The sequence below is a fragment of the Chanodichthys erythropterus genome, chromosome 20 (assembly GCF_024489055.1).
Source record: "Chanodichthys erythropterus isolate Z2021 chromosome 20, ASM2448905v1, whole genome shotgun sequence".
Taxonomy (NCBI): domain Eukaryota; kingdom Metazoa; phylum Chordata; class Actinopteri; order Cypriniformes; family Xenocyprididae; genus Chanodichthys; species Chanodichthys erythropterus.
In genome coordinates, this window is record NC_090240.1 from 27,792,050 (window position 1) to 27,810,001 (window position 17,952).

Below are 17,952 nucleotides of genomic sequence, written 5' to 3' on the forward strand. Positions count from 1 at the left end.
GCATTTACTTGAAATGAATAAAGAAACACCACCTTTAACTCAACCTTCTAAAGACAGAAGCACAGAACTATTTGTGGTCAGTGCCAAACCAACACTTTTTCACAACTTCTCCATTCAGCTAGGCTCTTCTTCACATCCAGGACAGCCAGGAACCTTGGAGTTGACAATCTTCTTTCACACTAACACAATCAGAGTTATTTTAAAAATATTCTTGCTCTTCCAAGCTTTATAATGGTAGTGAATGGCTCTCCTGATTTTGAAGTCCAAAAAGGTGTATCCATCCATCATAAAAGTAATCCAATAAAGGCCTTCTGAAGCAAAGGGATGGGTTTTTGCAAGAAAAATATCCATATTTAAAGGTGCCCTAGAATTAAAAATTGAATTTATCTTGGCATAGTTGAATAACAAGAGTTCAGTACATGGAAATGACATACAGTGAGTCTCAAACACTGTTGTTTACTCCTTCTTATATAAATCTCATTTGTTTAAAAGACCTCCAAAGAACAGGCGAATCTCAACATAACACCGACTGTTATGTAACAGTTGGGATCATCAATATGTACGCCCCCAATATTTGCATATGCCAGCTCATGTTCAAGCATTAGACAAGGGCAGCCAGTATTAACGTCTGGATGTGCACAGCTGAATCATCAGACTAGTTAAGCAAGCAAGGACAATAGCGAAAAACGGCAGATGGAGCGATAATAACTGACATGATCCATGATAACATGATATTTTTAGTGATATTTGTAAATTGTCTTTCTAAATGTTTTGTTAGCATGTTGCTAATGTACTGTTAAATGTGATTAAAGTTACCATCGTTTCTTACTGGATTCACGGAGACTAGAGCTGTCCTTATTTTCATTATTAAACACCTGCAGTCTGTATAATTCATAAACACAACTTCATTCTTTATAAATCTCTCCAACAATGTGTAATGTTAGCTTTAGCCACGGAGCACTATCAAACTCATTTAGAATCAAATGTAAACATCCAAATAAATACCATACTTACGCAATTAGACATACTGCATGACGAACACTTTGTAAAGATCCATTTTGAGGGTTATATTAGCTGTGTGAACTGTGTTTATGCTGTTTAAGGCAAGCGCGAGCTCCGGGGGCGGGGAGCACTAGAATTTAAAGGGGCCGCAGCCTGAATCGGCTCATAATTAATGATGCCCCAAAATAGGCAGTTAAAAAAATTAATAAAAAAAAATCTATGGGGTATTTTTACCTGAAACTTCACAGACACTTTCAGGGGACACCTTAGACTTATATTACATCTTTTAAAAAGACGTTCTATGGCACCTTTAAAACTTAATAAATTAAGATAACTAGCTTCCAGCAAACGGCCTACACAAATCGATTTACTCCAAAAGAGTCAAATTAGAAGTCTAAAACAAGCATTTTTAAAGAGACATATCGGAGGATTTCGATATAAGAGTATATGGATCAAATACGGATCAGAAGGCCTTTATTAACCCCTGGAGCCATATGGATTTCTTTTATGATGGATGGATGCACTTCTTTGGACTTCAGGAGAGCAATTCAATACTATTATAAAGCTTGGAAGAGCAAAGAGATTTTTTTAATACAACTCCGATATACCGATATTATACACCAAGGATGGGTGGAGGGTAAGTAAAATCATGGGATGATTTTAATTTTTGGGTGAACTATCCCTTTAACAAGCCGAAGAGAGCACACGTCACACCTCTCTTCGTACAATTGCACTGGTTGCCAATCACTGCTCAAATTCAAGGCACTGATGTTTGCCTACACAACCACTGGCTCTGCTCCACTCTACCTAAACTCGCTCCTTCAGACCTCTGTAACCTCCAGAAGCTTGCATTCCGCAAGTGAACTGTGCCTTGTGGTGCCATCCCAAAGAGGTGCAAAATCACTTTCACAGACCTTTACCTTTACTGTTCCCTGCTGGTGGAATGACCTGTCTATCTCAACCTGAGCAGCTGAGACTTTAGCCATTTTCAAGAAACTGCTAAAGAGGCATCTTTTTCGTCAACACTTGACCCATTAATACTAACACTTAATATTCTATTCTGTATATCTATTTATTTATTTTAAAACAACTTGCTATGTGTACTGTGCTAGACTAACTGGGACTAGTCCCAGCACTTGTTGCCCTATTGGTTTGGTTGCTGTTCTCATTTGTCAGCAATTTAAAGGTGCCCTCGAATGAAAAATTGAATTTATCTTGGCATATTTAAATAACAAGAGTTCAGTACATGGAAATTACATACAGTGAGTCTCAAACTCCATTGTTTCCTCCTTATATAAATCTCATTTGTTTAAAAGACCTCCGAAGAACAGGCGAATCTCAACATAACACCGACTGTTAGGTAACAGTTGGGGTGTACGCCCCCAATATTTGCATATGCCAGCCCATGTTCCCAACATTATGAAAGGCAAAAATGTGGTTAAAGTTACCATCGTTTCTTACTGTATTCACGGAGACAAGAGCCGTCGCTATTTTCATTATTAAACACTTGCAGTCTGTATAATTCATAAACACAACTTCATTCTTTATAAATCTCTCCAACAGTGTAGCATTAGCCGTTAGCCACGGAGCACTATCAAACTCATTCAGAATCAAATGTAAACAATGTAACAGTATACAATACTCACATAATCTGACACATGCATGCCGCGTGCATGACAAACACTTTGTAAAGATCCATTTGAGGGTTATATTAGCTGTTCAAGGCAAACGTGAGCTCCGTGGGCGTGGAGCAGGAGAATTAAAGGGCCAGTAGCCCTGAATCGGCTCATTTATAATGATGCCCCAAAATAGGCAGTTAAAAAAATGAATTAAAAAAAATCTATGGGGTATTTTGAGCTGCAACTTCACAGACACATTCAGGGGACACTTTAGACTATATTACATCTTTTTTTTAAAAAGTTCTAGGGCACCTTTAATGCAGAAAGAAGAAGAAAACAAATATTACTGAACCCAAACTTTTGAACAGTAGTATATGTACTGGATAATGTCAGCTGGTCATTATCACAAAATAAACCATAGGGCGATCAAGACCCTTGGTTTAATTTCATCCTGAAGGGGTATATTTTGTGATAGTAACCAGCTGACTTCATTATCCTGCTTATTACATGGCTACTTACCAAGTAAATAAATATAACAAGGACATAAAGTACTGATTTGAATTGAAATGATCTCTTTATGTGAGAAGAAAGAGACTGTAGAGTGAAAATGTTGTTTGCCAGGGATAACGGTAAATGGTCAAAATGTTATCCACAACAGACAGAATCAAGTATTCCAGAGAGATCAGTGTAGTACAAAATCAGAAATAACTTAAATGGAGTGAAAACAAACTGTAAAAACATTGCAGTCAAAAATGACCATGATATCACACCCACATAAGCTCACTGCCCACCTCTCAGATGCACATAAACCCACTCAAACCCACACAGAAAGTCAAACCTGCATGCTAGAACTACACAGAAAGACATGAACTATGGCTGATTAATGCTCCATGCTGAAAAAAACTGCCCTGCTGAGGAGAAAAAACGAAACAGCATATGTTGGGGTTTTGGACATGGTCACGGCATGGGTCAGTGATTATAAATGATCTTAACCTGCGAGACTTGCATTGGTCAACCAGCTTCATCAGAAAGACGATGCTGGTCTGAAAATTAATGCTGGTCTTTTCAGCAGGATATTCAGGGAGAGATCCATACGTAGTCAGCAGCTTCTTTTGAAGAATTAAAAGGGAAATATCCTGCGTAACACAATACATGTGCACCCGAGGCACCAGGATATAGTAATGCTATTGTATATGAGATTTTTTTTTTTCAAAACAATTTACTTGACATTTTATCTAAGAATGAATTATGATGATTCTGAATCAAATTCTGCATGATTCTGCATTATCATTTAGACTAGAGGAGTTTTTTTCTAGAGAACAAGCTCAATTGGCCTACATGTGCAAAAAAAAGATGTTATATAGGGTATATAAAAAGCTATGACAAATGCAGTTACTCATGATTCATTCATTCTTAAACCAAAAGTGTACAATAATAGGAGGTTAATTTGATACAGACATACCATCTACACATGAAGGTTGGGTGTGGGTAGTCCCAGCAACCTGTCCAGGGAGACAGGAGCACTTGACCGTCTGAGACCTCTCCTCTATTTTATTCTTATTACAGCACCGATGAGCCGCCACCACTTCACAGGTACCCGGCTTAATTTCTGACCGACCTTAAATTGACAGAAAGACAGTTAGAGACAGGAGGGCTTTATTTCACGCAGAATGTTTGTCATTTTTTGTGTACACGCATCTTAAAATATTGTGTTATTTCTAATGTCCTGGCGCCCTCACATGGACATACACAACACTACAATTACTCTGAGCTCTGATCTTTTTACAGTCTATGGCTCTGATCCAGTGATATTTATTAAATGCAGCAAAGAAATAAATATTAAAACATAACATATACACATATATAAAGACAAGTTTCTGTAAATACAAATGATAAACATAAATAAATTTGTATTAAAACACAAGGATGAATGTGTCAAGATGTAACAAGGAAAACCATTATATATATATATATATATATATATATATATATATATATATATATATATATATATATATATATATATATATATATATATAAATAAAAGACACTTAATTTAAAAAAAATTATATGTTAAATATACTATAATTATATGTGTGTGTTTATATGTATGCATATTATGTGTGTAAATATATATATATATATATATATATATATGTGTGTGTGTGTATTAGTGATGCACCAATACTAAACTTCTCCACTGATACCGACAGCCGATTATTCAGAGAGATATCTGGCGATACCGATAACGATAGTTTGAATATATATACAAGCAAACCAAAATTTATTCAGACACCTTGAACGTTTTCACTATATATTCACTATAGTTAAAAAAAATGGTAATAAAATATGACAAGATCTCACAGTTAAACTGTGTCAGATAAAAATAATCTTAATTATGTCAGATAACACTTAAGCAAAACATGGTCAAATCAAAGTATCTGAATAATTTTTGGTTCCAAATTTTTACTTTATTTTGCTATCCTCACTTACATAAATTAACTATTAAGAGTAGTAAAAAGTGAAAATATAATAAATATATACTAAAACAAATTTAACTTGAGGCACTAAAATGATTAACTGGAAATAAATAAAAACTTAAACCAAACAAAAAGTAAAACTGAAATTAAAAAAAAGAAAAAATGACAGCTGTGTGTGTGTGAAATATTATATTATTTTTAATATTTTATAATATTATTTGGCTTTCTATGGATGCTAATATATACTTTAAAGCTATACCAGCCACCTTATGACTTTTAGATTCACTGTGATCATGACTGAATGAGTTGTAACTGGGTGGCAAATGGTTCTTTAGCTGTTATTAGCAGTGGTCTGATTGTGCTCCCCGTGGGGCCATATAAGTGTGTGTCCAGTGTTTGTAATGAGACCTAAGGGGAACGACAAAAGAGGGGGATGGGGGGGTGGGGAGAAAGAGAGAGAAATGTTGCACTAGTTGGCTTAGCTTACTGGTTTGCCCTCGAGAGCTTTGGTTGCTGCTGGACACTGACTGTGAGCACAGGAGCCACACACACAAAAGCAGAAGAGCCCTTGGTTTCTGCCTTAATTTATTCCTGTAGACAAGCTTCACGCAGATTTCTGTTCTGCAGGACATCCTTGCATTTTCCTATGATAAAAAAATGTATTTTGTCAAGCACTATATCAATAAATATTTATTTCTGTACATGCATCATATGCCTATTTCTATATTTGTGTGTTTAATAAGACGTTTTATTAACCATTCATATTCATTGCTATGCTTTAAAAGTCAAACGGGTAGATCTTAAGAAAGAAAGAGGATAGCTGAATTTAGTACAACACTTCACTTGTTAACATGATCATCATCACTGTCATCATCCGCGAAGCTTAGTAAGAAACAAAGTGTGAGGGAAATAAATTACTGTCAGAGATCAGTGTCAGTATTACTGTCAAGTCCCTGGGTTAATCTGATCTTCCATCTCCCGATCTGCAACTCTGCCATGACTAGTACTAGACACGTGTCTTTAAACACAAGTGCTCATAGTACCTGACTATGGAAAATTGCTCCCTGGTGCTTCTCCAGGTCTCCCTGGGAATATAAGAACAAAAATGTAGTCAGAATAACATTCATAATATTTAGTATATTTACACATTTTCAAAGTACAGTAGCAACTTCATAATGAACTTCAAGTCTGTCTAGATCCACTTGCTTACCAGCTCATCATGACTGAATGCAACTGACAGGATGTGAAATGAATATGTAAACAAAACAAAAAAAAAGTACTCTCATATATTAGACCAAAACATGATGTTAGAATGAAGCAGAAGTGGAAGAATAGGCATAGCTACTCTTTTTTTTCTGTTTTTTGGTTAAAAATTAATAAGCTTACTATCTATTTGTTGATGTAGCCTATAACGTTAGCTAAAAGATAAAAAAAACACACACAGGTTAAGCGAGAAAGACCATTACAAACCAATTCAAACCAATACTGAAAAACAATGTATAAAAATCTTTAAGTGGTGTATTAATTTCGACACTTTCTGACGTATTAAGTACATCGATAAGTTTTTTCATCCTTGTAGTCTAGGGCGCGGACTGGCAAAATGCAGCCACGCGGCATTTACATTGCTCGTAATTTTCATGGACATACACAATGTTTGAGGATGATATTGTAAACGAATGGATAAAATTAGTTGCCTTACCTGCATTTCCTCAGGAAAGCAATGTCCCTCCGATTCATGTACTCGTGCTGGTTTAGTTAAGTCCTCAGGAAGACGCTCCCTGCCATCAGTATCAAACTTAATCAAGAGACCATCTGTTCACATTCAGATCTTCTCTATTACTACTCTAAAGGCGATTACTAGTGTTAGTAACGCGGGAGACACGGATATGTGTCGCCTTGAGCTCATCATGACAGTTTCAGTAAGATATTTTATTATATACAGATATGTATATTTTTTTCAGAATAGCATTTCCATAATAGAGTTTATTGAAAACAACACCAATTCAAGTATTTAAACTTTTTTTAATAATTAAAAAAAAAAAAAAAAAAATCTGACATTCAGAAATGTCTTAATATCAGGTGTTTTGTAATACCCATGTTGATTTTGGTGTAAATAAATGTAAATGCTGAACTTTGGAGTGCAGAATTGGGGCTTTTTCAAAATGTGACATTTTGTTAATTCAGCTTGCCTAAACAACTACAAACAAAAGACTTAAAGAAAAAAAGAGATACACTACTAATTGACTTAAAATGACAAGCTTTAATTGAATTAGCTTCAGAGTCAACATCAGCATCTGTCTTGTCTGTCTCTTCATAATTACACCTGCTGTCGTCCATCACCATTGTTGTGTATTGCATTTCAAGCATTGTACATTGTTCTTACGACACCCCGTACTGATGCTCTGTTTTATGGCACATGCGCAGTATGCCCTGAATGTCATCTGTATACCAATGAACAGATAGTAAATTTGCGTTGTACAAGGCTCGTGTCAGTATCGTTGTTTATTGCAGTACACGTTCATCTAATGGAGATGTAACAACCATCTTCAGTGCCTTCCGGTGATTCTCACCAGCTCCAGTGTCTTCCAGTGACCCTCATCAGACCTTGTATCCTGCAGTTGCCTTCACCAGCCCCGATGCTGTGCGGTGATCCTTACCACACCCAATGTCTTTTGGTGACCCTCACCTGCCCTAGTGTCTTGCACTTCACCAGCCCCAGTGCTGTGTGGTGGCCCTCACCGGCCACAATGTCTTCAAGTGACCCTCGCCTGCCCAAGTATCTTGTGGTGAGGGTCACGGGCTGCAGTGCTGTGGGGTGACCCTCACTGCCCCCAATGTCTTCTGGTGACCCTCACCTGCCCTAGTGTCTTGCGGTTACCTTCACCGGCCCCAGTGCTCTGTGGAGACCTCACCAGCCCTAGTGTTTCACGGTGAGGGTCACCGCCCCCAGTGTCTTCTGTTTACCCTCTCTGGCCCCAATTTCTTCCGGTGACCCTCACCGGCCCCAGTGCTCTGTGGTGACTTTCACTGACCCCAGTGTCTTCTGGTGACCCTCACTGGCCCCAAGGTCTTCAAGTGACCTTTACTGACCCCAGTGTCTTCCGGTGACCCTCTCTGGCCCCAATGTCTTCTGGTGACCCTCACCGGCCCCAATGTCTTCAAGTGACCTTTACTGACCCCAGTGTCTTGCGATGCCGGTCCCAATGTATTGCAGTGACCCTCACTGGCCTCATTGTCTTCCAGTGACCCTTAATGATCGCAGTGTCTTGTAGTCAGGATCATGGACCCAATTATCTTCTACTATCCTACGTCTAGGTCTCCATTCATGCAGAGACCTCTCCATTCTCTATTTTGTTACTATGTGATGAAAGTATAAAAAAGAAAGAAAACAAATCATGATTATTCACATTCATTACCTGTAGAACTAAATCTAACTATATCTATATCTTAACTTAATTGCATCTAATCTTATTTACAGTAAAACTTCATTTCTAAACTTCATATAGACACATGAACAGGACAACAACCAGATCAGTCTCTTTCTCATTCTGACATAATTTTTTTTATAAAGATTTTTCTGAGTACCTGCCAAAGCATGAGCAAAACTTTCTTCCAAAACTTCTTAATCTTTTTCTCAATCGCCCAAGTCGTCCAATTTTAGGTAGCTCTGATCTGGAAAATACATACACAGAGCAAACATTAAGATGGACTGACAAGCACACAATACAATAAATGATTTATAATAAACTCGTAATAACCAGCATCCTACTGTATGTGTGAATACACTTGATCAACAACTGTCTGCCAACAACACAGATCTGCATGCGTGTGTGAGTTTGTGTTCAGCATATGTACCTGATTTCTGTGAGTGGCAGCTGTTGGACACACTCTTCATCTGTCCAGTGACAGTCCCCTGCCTCCTTAAACACACAAACACATTTCTAAGCATTTTCAATCTCTCTCATACATATACAAAACTAAAGAATTACATATTATCAGTTCCACTCTTACACACTAGCAGTGACTAATAGTAACAGCTTAACGATGTTCTGATCAAATTGATAAACCCAGCCACACACAGATGCCACCATCATTTTAAACAAACTTATAACACAGTATAAGCTCACTGCTGTGTTGCTGGTGGACACATGAGGGTACATGTTTGGCAGCAAATGTTTCAGGTTGTTCAGCAGGTGCTCTGTCAAAGCATTACACAGCCCCTGTTCCTCAACCATGGTGGGGCTGAGAGGTACGCTGTTCACACAAATAACAAACGTGTCACATTACTATATACGCCAGACACCCATCTTCTTTTTATGATTGACAGCTCCATCAGACGGGTCTCTGTATCTCAAAAAATCCTGAAAAGGTATGTGTGTAATTCTAGAAACCTCAGTCCTTGAGTTACGTTGTAATGTGCTTTGAAGTACAGACTATATGAACTGAATACAGAGTTTTAATACACTTACTGAAAGATGGTGGGTCCAAAAACTATTGACAAGTTCTTGGATGTCATAAGATTTAGATCACTCTCGGCAGCCACACGGGACAGGAAGAACAACAGGTAGCAGAGGACGTTAAAATGTTCCTCAGGAAGACTGTTCAGGATTGTCCTCAAAGCCTGATTCATTTCTTCCTCTTTTGAATCTGCAAGATACATCGAAGAATTTGATCAATCAGTTTTGTTGTGCAGAAAGTACCCAAAATGCTCACTCATCACCACCCCAGCTTCACTTACCCCTGAACACACTCAGCAGTTGTGTCCTGTGTGGCTCTGGAATAAGTCCACCAGGTAATTCCCTGAGGAAAAGTTTCAGTAATGAGGCAAGAGTAGGAATATCCTCACTGTCAAACTCCGGAACGACTCCTTGATCAAAACTTTTCCTCAATTCTTGGCAGCGTTTCACTTTCCCGCCAACCCTGAACAGGCCACTCTCTCTGAGACCTAAACACAAACACACATTTTACAAATACACACAATCTCAGCATACAAGTGGCAAACAGCGATAAACACTGTCAAATACTGTACATTCACACAACACTCACCATGCTTCTCCACAAACTCCACTGTGTGCACGAGCGCTAGAGGAAGACCCTGCCTCATCTGTCCACTCCTCCTCAGGCCGATCAGGGGGACACCAAACACAGCTCTCTGTGTTTCCAGCTGCACAAGGCAAAAGTTCAGGGGAAACAAACAAATCAGAAAGGTTTACTGGGAAATACTGAAGAAAATAAGCTCACATGAAGCTGTCAAACAAGTGCGCATTTTAGTAACAAAATGTATAGTCAGGAAATATTACATTTATTATAACGTTTCTCCATGTACATTAACACAAATTTACATAATATTGTTTGTTAATTTCAATACTTGATCATGAAAACAAAACTGAAAAAAGGATGAGCACATGAGCGCCGCGTTATTAAGACGCCATGTCAAGTTAAAAGAATACAACTTTTACACGCAGCGCCAGTGGACCAATAAGAAGACCTCGGAGGCGGGGCAAGCGTTGCGTGCATTTGTTTACAGTAGCAAGTTGGCATGGCAACTGATTTTTTTAATTTTTTTTTATTCAATTTTCAGAAAAACATACAATGACATTTAACATAAAAAAGACAAACAACCAACCAAATAAAAATTGGGGATAACTTACACATAACAGATTTTACATGATATGGAGGATTCAATTCTATGGCAACCGATTTATTTGACGGTAACATGGCGGAGGAGGCCATAGCCATTATTCTCTTATTTCCCATGTCAAAATTACACAGAACGCGTCTTTGCGTCTAAAAACCCTTCCTGTAATCACTGTAATCACGCAAAGACGCCCTTACTCTGCTGTGTTGTGTATATTGCATACTTACACACACTGATAAAACTCCCAACACTCCCATTTCAATGAAAGGATCGGCGTTTTTCAGTCGCCGAGTTGTTAACCAATCAGAGGAGAGTCCGAAGCCGAGAGTCGAAACCAGAAAAGGGTCAAAAACGGGAATCCAAAGAAGTCAAAAATCGAGCGTCAAAAACAGAAAGGAGTCAAAAACCGAGAATCAAAATGTGTCGCGAATCCAAAGCCGATAGTCAAAGTTCGAAAGAGAGTCAAAAACCGAAAATCAATAATCAGAGAAATTCAATAACTGTAAAAACTCGCCAACCGCACCAAAAACACCAACCGCATCAATCGCCAAATCACCCAACAGAGAATTCTAGTTCAGTTTGTTCATATATACCTGCTGCATCATCGCGTCATAATAGCGCTTCACTGAGAACAGAATCTGCTGAAGTCTGGCTGTGTGAGATTCCCATCAACAAACCATTTTGTGCAGACATTAACAATTAAGAGACAGAAATATAAACAAGTAACCTTAAAGCATATTTTACAATATTTAAACACAAACAAATAGGGTTTTTTTTTTTTCAATAGTAAAATAGCTACAAAACTACCCATCATTTCCTTATATTTAACTGAAAAATAAAATTGTAAAAACGTCAAACAACTTCAGAAAAGGCTTTTATTATAAGGCAAATTCATTCACAAACAAACGCTAAAATAATATGTAGCCTATGTACATTAACTTAAAACACATATTACAAGACTAAACAGCAAACCACTAAAAAGAGACAAATATGAACACTTTACAGTAAGTATCCATTTGTTAACATTAGTAACTACAGTTAACAAAAACAATAAAAAATGACTTCTAAAGCATTTATTAATCTTAAAGTTGTCTGTTAATGTTATTATTTAATGTACCTGCTAAGATGAACTAACAATAAACAGTTGCACTTAATAAATACTGTAACAAAGCTATTGCACATTATTAGTTATTGCATCACCTGACATGAAGTAATGGCTAAACTTGCTCTGTGGTACAGGTCTCATCATCCTTACATAATCTTAAAATTGTCTGGATCTGTTGATTGTTGGTTGATAAAATGACAACCTTCCTCATGAATGATAAAGTGAAAACAAAACATGACTGAAGCACAAAGCAAACAGACTCTAAACATGAAAGGAGTTATTTATATAAAGATAAGGAACATTTACAATAGGTATAATTTGCAAAGAAACGGTTACAGGTGAGTTTGAGGAACCTCTGCCATTCATTTAATTTTGTACATGGTTAATGCTGCATGTTTATGACGTGAACTTGAGCTTGAAGAGGACAGTCTGAGGTGTGGTGACATCAGCGACAACTAACTTCTGTCCATCAGCCAATCCCAGCTCTTCATCAAAAACACATACAAGCAAACCATTAACAAGAATGTTGAATAAAACAGATAATGCTGGCAACCTTCTGACCGTTCGGTAGTTTAATTTCAGTTGTGCTTTTGTATGTTTCTCATGAGTGGAAAAGATCTCACCTTTCAATGTTTTGCAAAGATTGGGTCTTGTTCTTTCTTCAGTTGAGGTAATGGTCTGAAGGACGCAAATAAAACCTTAATATCTAAGCAGTATGGAAATATAACGAATATGGCATAATTTTAGCATACTTATACTGTCTTACCTGTTTTATTTTTCTCTTCAAGTGTTGCAGTGATAGCTGGGGACTTCATTTGTCTAATAAAAAATAAATAAGAACTGATAAACCATCTTTCCATTGCATATTTAATGCAATCACCAAAGCTTATTGTGACAGTCACTGCAAAATATTCAGGTCTCTCTGTGAAGTCTTGAGGCCACAGCATACATATTTACAAATACAAACTTCAAATGTCAAAACAATGACAAAGATGGAGTCAAAATTTGTAGATGATTCACCTTGTAGCAATTTTAAAAACTTCTGACAGCTGAAAATGGGGGGTGGGATTCCTGACCTGTCAGGTAAAATCCATACCAGCAATGAATGCATTTGTGGATGCAACAGCAGGGATGATGAGTTTAACCACACCTGAAAGAAAAGCATTAACATCTTAATAATAGTCTATAAGAAAGTGCACATGAGGTTTCTCTGATACATATGTCCAGCTTGTGCAGCTTTACCTTGAGAGAGTCTGTAGGGGAAACCAGTGATGTTAATCTCAGCTGCTCTCTCTAAAAACTAGAACACATGCTTCAGGTTACCACCGTTCCGAGCAACAGCATCTGCAGACACATTAACACTCTTCCTATCACTTCAACATAGAGCCATTCAATGCATCGTCAAACATTTCAGGGTCAAACAACTGTCCTGATCTCATAATTACGAATAAATCCTCATTGATAGAATAACATTCTTGAAAAGGAACCTCCCTATTTCTTAGGAAAATATACAGTATATATACTGGGGGGGTGGGATGGGAGTAATTGAGAATGAAGTCACATGAGAGGAGGCAGTACCTCCATCACGCTATGATTGGATGTGATTAATTATAATTGCCAATGATTGGCTCTTGTTTTTATGCGTGTTCCACGTTCGCAAATCAGTCTAAATGAAGCCTTTAAATGGATAGTTCACCCAAATATAAAAATTTGATGTTTATCTGCTCACCCCCAGGGCATCCAAGCTGTAGGTAGATTTTTAACTCTAACCATTGCGGTCTGTCAGTCGTATAATGCATGTCAATGGGAACTTCATCTATAAGAGTAAAAAAAACATGCACAGACAAATCCAAATTAAACCCTGCGGCTCGTGACGACACATTAATGTCCTAAGACACGAAATGAACGCTTTGTGCGAGAAACCGAACAGTATTTGTATCATTTTTTACCTCTAATACACCACTATGTCCAACTGCTTTGAGCATCCGGTTGGTGAGGTCTGAAAATGTGCTCTGATGTCTCTGATGTTATATGTCGGGTGTATATGTCAATGAGTGTTCTCACACATTCAAAACATTCGGAATATATATATATATATATATATATATATATATATATATATATATATATATATATATATATATAGACTACCGCTCAAAAGTTTGGGATCGGTAAGATTTTTAATGTTTTTAAAAGAAGTTTTGTCTGCTCACCAAGGGTGCATTTACTTAATTAAAAATACAGTAAAAACAGTAATATTGTGAAATATTATTACAATTTAAAATGACTGTTTACTAAACATTTTAAAATGTAATTTATTCCTGTGATGGCAAAGCTGAATTTTCAGCATCATTACTCCAGTCTTCAGTGTCACATGATCCTTCAGAAATCATTCTAATATGCTGATCTGCTGCTCAAGAAACATTTATTGTTTACAATTGTACAAAATATTTGTGTACAACATTTTTTTTCAGGATTCTTTGATGAATAGAAAGTTCAAAAGAACAGTTTATTTTAAATCTAATCTTTTGTAACATTATAAATGTCTTTACTGTCACTTTTGATTGATTTAATGCATCCTTGCTGAATAAAAGTATTCATTTCTTTAATTTCTTTTAAAAAAATTAAAATTCTTACTGACCCCAAACTTTCGAATGGCAGTGTATAAAATGACAAGACACAGTTAACTCAATGTCAAGTGTCAAGTAAAAATTCTCCCCAATAACATATTATTTTAATTCATAAAAAAACTACATACTGTGTAATGTGCAACTAGCCGCTGTGAATTATCCGCCGTTAATACCACAGACCATGATTACTTTCCAACAATGACAAATTAAAGCTGTTATTGATGTTTGCGATGCAATATTTGACTGGAAGGGTAAAAATGACAGCTATTTTTGTCAGCTACGACTTGTTAGATCTAGAATTCACTTTAAATCAGAAACAGAGATAAAGTAGTGCAGTATGATTACATTTATTGTTTTATTTTTTTTTATTAGAGAGAGAGGTGTGTGTGTGTGTGTGTGTGTGTGTGTGTGTGTGTGTGTGTGTGTGTGTGTGTGTGTGAGTGTGTGTGAATTACCTGCACCTGTGCAGTGTCTCTCTACTAACAATGAAGCTGTGAGTTTGATTACTTCAAAAACAGTAACATTACAACCTTGTTGCTAAGTAATGTAGCAATTCAGAAGTGAAGGTAACTTATTAATAAAAGTCACGGAGCAGTGTTGACAACACGTTTATGTGCTCCTGAATATTTCGGTGCACGCACATTACGTCTATAAATTGAAGCATCAAAACCTTTAATTTTTTTAAATTGTCTGAAATCAAATTAAGAAAATAAAATATTTTGTTTAATTTGCAAAGAAATTAAAGCACGTTGTGTTATAGGATACAGTATAACATTACATCCAAGAATACGCTGGTTTATAACCTTAGCTGCCACATCTGCTTTAAACGTCCAAAATTAAGCATAATTAAAATAAAATAATGTGGCTGCCAACAAACTCAGATATCTGTTTCAAAATGCATAGTCGTACCTAAAGAGAAACGGTCTATTGAGGTTGGAGACATCATTGATGTCTATATCCACAACATGGCCAAGATTTTGCATGTTTTTAAAAGAAACTGGAGTGTCTTATAAAATGAGGAAAAAAAACACCCAAATATTACAAACTACTACTTAAAAATAAAGAATATAAAGTATTTAAAAAGTAAGCAGAACCGTTTTTCTCACCACCTCACTAGGCTCATAGTCTGGGTGTGTGAAAGGGCCAGATTTCTCCAGAAGTTTCGGACTCCAGCAGCCAACCCAGTCACCAATGCTGCAACCTCCAACTGCCATACTAGAAAAACAAAAAACATTTGAAGTACATGTGGTGAATATATTGCAAAACAATACTGGTACCTACACAAACTTTATGTGGCTGATTTCTGAATTGCATGATTGATAAAAGTTACCTGAAAAACTATGAAACTTATTTTTGGCACTGAAATAGTGAATTCACAAAAAATTTACCCACATTATTATAATTGACCTTTCGCCGGGAGTTTGATTGACAAGCGATCTAACCAATCAGAACGCCGCATCCGCCATTTTGTCCGACAAAGCAGCCAGTAGTTAAAAGATTCACCTCGGTGGAGTTAAACTTGAAAAATAGTGTGTATTGACATCTTTCCGCGTTCGAAACAACATTCATTCTCATGTTCATGGACTAATAGGAAGAGATTCTGAGAGCAATCTGTCACGACCATGGTCACGACACATTAAAGAGCAACAAAACGGTTTTTATTGTTTGAATTTCTTTAATAACTACACGGTTTGAAAGCTGGGACTTTGTTTAACATCATAAGTAACCTGCTCTGTCTTGTCTGTCGATGTGTGGTCAGTATCCTCTTTGTTCCGCGATGTATTTTTCACTGCGTGTGGAGTGAGAGCGCCACGGCTTGTCGGACAAAGCAACAGTAACTAAGGGGGGCGGGGCTCGGCGAAAGGCTAATTGTGATGTGGAATTGCCAATACAATATTCTTCAAATTCAAGTCTGCATGAAACTGAAGTTGCAATAGTCTTTCCTTCTGAGTGAAACAATGTCCATGACATCCTAAATGACATGCTCAGGTGTCATTTAGGTTGTAATGACAGTTTTGTCTGAACACAGACAGTGTTGCACTTAATGAAAACCAACGGACTTAATTATATTGCACGTCATACAATAATGTGACAGTTCATTACTTTGACTGTTTTATCAAGCCTAGCAGCATAACACTTCCAAATGATCTTCACTACTAATGTCTTGCCTTTCACAAAATAAAATCCACTTAGTCGTTAGATACTAGTTACTTTCTTCGCTTTGTTTATTAGTCAGTTACAGGATGAATTTCGACAGTGCTGAGAAATCCTCAAACCTGCAGCCAGCTTTTTTCACTTCATCTGTAACTTCTCAGTCAGCGCCGCTATTCTCCCTTTTTTCTTCTGCCTAAAAAGAGGGAATAAGAGAATGTTCACACAAGCTTGCATACGACCAAATATCCGTGTAATAATGTCGTAATAAACCCATCTGTGCTCAGCAGCACTTACAGCTCTTCTTCTTCCGCCATACTTTCTGCGTTTGTACCCAGCCTGCTTTGCGGCGGTGCATTTGTCAGAGTTAAAATGCTCACCTTTTAACTATCGCCACTTGGAGACCCGTAACACATTTTAAGCGCCGTTTAATTTGACAGATTTATTTTTCCCCTTTGCGAATGTGCTGGAGGGAGGCTGAAGAATAGTGTTTCATACTGACAGTAATGTACTACTGGCCATCTGAAGAAGACAACAGGTAAAAGTAAGAATATAAATCATACATCACAACTGAATACTGCCAGTGTCAGCCTCATCAATTGCCACTTTTAAGGCCTATTTAAAAACTTATTTTTATTCTTTAGTTTTTGAGTGTCCTTGCTGTAGGCTAAAGCAAGGTCAACTTCTGTTGTTTGTAAAGGTGCTACATAAATAAATACATTTGCTTGTTGGCTTGCTTACATATTATTTGTACATATAGAATATATGTGAGATTTGACCACACACTCACTTGCAAAAAGTTTTTATAAAACTTAATAAAACTTTTTTAAAAACTTTCTGCAAGTGAGTGTGTCAAATTTCATGTATTTATCTCTCAACCTGCACCTCAGATGGAGTGCGTTTGTCTTTTTTGATTATTTGTACATATAGAATATACATGAGATTTGACTGCACACTCACTTGCGAAAAGTTATAAAACTTAATAAAACTTGTTAAAAAACGTTTTGTGCAGTCAAATCTCATGTATATTTAGATTTATCTCTCTTGACCTGCAGCTCAAACGGAGTGCGTTTGTTTATGTCTTTTTTAATTATTTGTACATATAGACCATGAAGATCACAATCACTTTTTTACTGTGACTTTATTATTTATTTTACATTGTATTTTATTCATATATTTAGCTTTTTCTCTAATTTCCAATCTTAAAAATCTAAACATCCATCATAAAATTATTAATAAGGCTACTTTTAACCATTAAAACTGTATGACCATATGACAAATTTGTACAATGTATGTGCAAAATAATTGCTAAATAGACATTTTGTTT

The 17,952-nt window shown here is 36.7% G+C and overlaps 1 long non-coding RNA gene across 5 annotated transcripts; it reads right to left on the minus strand.

The window, feature by feature from the left end:
• Nucleotides 1-11,622: 11,622 nt before the first annotated feature.
• LOC137009359 (uncharacterized) lies at nt 11,623-17,156 on the minus strand. 5 transcript variants are annotated; one of them, XR_010892874.1, is made up of 8 exons: nt 16,751-17,156; nt 15,584-15,689; nt 13,574-13,660; nt 13,087-13,188; nt 12,865-12,994; nt 12,611-12,663; nt 12,468-12,522; nt 11,623-12,329 (listed from the first exon to the last, which is right to left on the minus strand). It is a non-coding gene; the product is annotated as an uncharacterized lncRNA (long non-coding RNA). The 5 variants fall into 5 exon arrangements; XR_010892872.1 differs by having other exon boundaries at nt 15,581-15,689; nt 16,751-17,154; XR_010892873.1 differs by lacking the exon at nt 13,574-13,660 and having other exon boundaries at nt 15,581-15,689; nt 16,751-16,821; nt 16,923-17,151.
• Nucleotides 17,157-17,952: the final 796 nt, after the last annotated feature.